The sequence below is a fragment of the Pristiophorus japonicus genome, unplaced genomic scaffold, assembly GCF_044704955.1.
Source record: "Pristiophorus japonicus isolate sPriJap1 unplaced genomic scaffold, sPriJap1.hap1 HAP1_SCAFFOLD_462, whole genome shotgun sequence".
In the NCBI taxonomy this organism is placed as follows: Eukaryota; Metazoa; Chordata; class Chondrichthyes; family Pristiophoridae; genus Pristiophorus; species Pristiophorus japonicus.
Window position 1 is genome coordinate 268,436 of NW_027254366.1, and position 2,857 is coordinate 271,292.

At 53.1% G+C, this 2,857-nt stretch overlaps 1 pseudogene; it reads left to right on the forward strand.

The window, feature by feature from the left end:
• Positions 1-421: 421 nt before the first annotated feature.
• On the forward strand, positions 422-652 carry LOC139252384 (U2 spliceosomal RNA; annotated as a pseudogene).
• Positions 653-2,857: the final 2,205 nt, after the last annotated feature.

Sequence of the window (2,857 nt, forward strand, 5' to 3'; positions counted from 1 at the left end):
TGCCTCTAACGCGGCGATGGATCAGGGAGTCAACATCATCAATGCGACTCAGAGCCCTGGAGGCAGGCAGGGGCAGTCCGACACTCCCCAGGCAGCAATAGACCCCAGAGCAGGACTTCAACAGAGACAATGGCAGGCTGAGCGGACATTCACGCCATCACAGTGGACAATGCGGCCCGGGATGGGGCAATTGACACCCACTAATAGGGTACTTAAGAGCAGTCAAAGGGACAGTCAGTGCGGAATGCCTGGCCATAGTCCCTTTGTTCCCAATAATGGAAACTTTAACTCATGCTGGAGGTGTGGGGGAAAACACCCAGCTAGATCCTGCAGATTCCAACAGTTTGTCTGCAGGAACTGCAATCTCAGTGGCCACTTAGCTCGAATGTGCAGGAAGCCTGCAACCAGACTAATATATGAGGCGGATGGCCTTTTGGCTAAGATCAAGTGTAGTACCGTTTCTGACCAGCCACCATGACCTCCGGGTGGTTTCTCCCTGGTCAGGAAGGTATATGCTTGCATTTTTGGAAACAGGAGGTGGGTGGGGAGGTTTGACCCATCCACCTCCACGGAGGTGTGTGGGGGACCTGACCCATCCACCTCCATGGCACGAACCTGGTATTGCAGTACTTCCAGGAACGGTGCAGTGGCTCTAGGCCTTTTGGCTAAGAGCATTGGCGCAGAGTGATCCTTGGCATGTGCAAGGTGACCTCTGGCGTTTGTGATTTGACAAAGAATTGGAACGATTGGCTACGAATTAAAAAAAAAAATATATGAGGCGGATGGACCAGAAGAGGGTTCTTTGAGGCAGGATAACTTTTGGGGCAAATCGATGGACGCCGAGGTTCAGCGGGTCCATGTGGCGAATATTCACAGTTCATACACCAGAACACCACCAATGATGATGAGGGTTTTATTAAACGGTATCCCAGTACGCATGGAGCTGGACACTGGGGCCAGCCAGTCACCCATGGGTGTTCAGCAATTTGAGAAGCTATGGCCAGTTAAAGCCAGTAGACCCAAATTAGCACGTGTTGAGACACAATTACGGACTTACACAAAAGAAATCATTCCGGTGCTAGGCAGTGTAATGTTGGCTGTCACACACAATGGGTTAGTGAATCGGCTGCCGCTCTGGATTGTCCCGGGCAATGGTCCTGCACTGTTGGGGAGGAGCTGGTTAGCCGAGATGAACTGGAAATGGGGGGATGTTCACACAGTGTCATCTGTGGAGCGAAGTTCGTGCTCACAAGTCCTACAACAATTCGACTCACTATTCCAACCTGGCATCAGGACTTTCAAAGGCAGTAAAGTAATGATACACATCACCCCGGATGCCAGGCCAGTCCACCACAAAGCCAGAGCAGTGCCGTATGTAATGCGGGAAAAGATTGAGAGCGAATTGGACCAGCTGTTGAGAGAGGGCACCATCTCGCCCGTTGAATTCAGTGACTGGGCGAGCCCCATCGTTCCCGTCCTAAAAGCGGATGGCTCTGTCAGGATCTGTGGCGACTACAAGGCCACCATCAATCGGGTGTCCCTACAAGACCAATACCCACTCCCGAGAGCGGAGGACCTCTTCGCCACGCTGGCAGGCAGCAAGCTGTTCACCAAGTTGGACCTCACTTCAGCCTACATGACCCAGGAACTGGCCGAGGAATCTAAACTACTGACCACCATCACCACGCACAAGGGACTGTTTGCGTATAACAGGTGCCCGTTTGGCATTCGATCAGCGGCCGCGATTTTTCAACGAAACATGGAAAGCCTGCTTAAATCCATTCCTGGAACAATCGTATTCCAGGACGACATCCTCATCACGGGTCGAGACACCGAGGAACACCTCCACAACCTGGAGGAGGTGCTACGCCGACTGGACCGGGTAGGCCTGCGACTCAAGAAGTCTAAATATGTGTTCCTAGCTCCTGAGGTTGAGTTTCTGGGCAGGAGGGTTGCTGCAGATGGGATTGGGCCCACCGAATCCAAAACAGAGGCGATTCGACGAGCACCCAGGCCCTGCAACACATCGGAGTTGCGTTCATTCCTGGGACTGTTGAACTATTTCGGGAACTTTCTGCTGAACTTGAGCACGTTGTTGGAGCCGCTACACGTGCTCCTGCGTAAGAGTTGCGATTGGTTTTGGGGGGATTGTCAGGAGCGGGCTTTTGATCGGGCGCAAAACCTACTTTGTTCAAACAAGTTGTTGACCCTGTACGACCCCTGTAAAAAATTGGTTCTGACACGTGATGCATCGCCCTATGGGGTTGGGTGCGTGTTGCAGCAGAGCAATGCTGGGGGTCAACTACAACCTGTGGCTTATGCCTCCAGGTCGCTCTCTCAAGCAGAACGGGGATATGGGATGGTCGAGAAGGAAGCGCTTGCATGTGTCCACAGGGTGAAAAAAATGCATCAGTACCTCTTTGGGAGGAAGTTTGAATTAGAGACGGACCACAAGCCATTAACATCCCTGTTGTCAGACAGCAAGGCTGTCAATGCCAACGCATCAACTCGCATACAGCGATGGGCTCTCACGCTGGCTGCTTATGACTACTCCATCCGGCACCGGCCCGGCACTGAAAATTGTGCTGACGCGCTCAGCAGGCTTCCTCTGGCCACCACTGAGGGGGCAGCGGAGCAAAGCGCTGAGATGGTCATGGCTGTCGATGCCTTTGACAGCGCAGGCTCCCCCATCACAGCCCACCAGATCAAAATCTGGACAAACAGGGATCCCCTCCTATCCCTGATTAAGAAATGTGTCCTGACTGGGGATTGGGTGCCCGCACACGGAGCATGCCCTGAGGAGGTCAGACAGTTCCACAGATGGATGGATGAGCTCTCCATCCAAGCTGACTGCCTA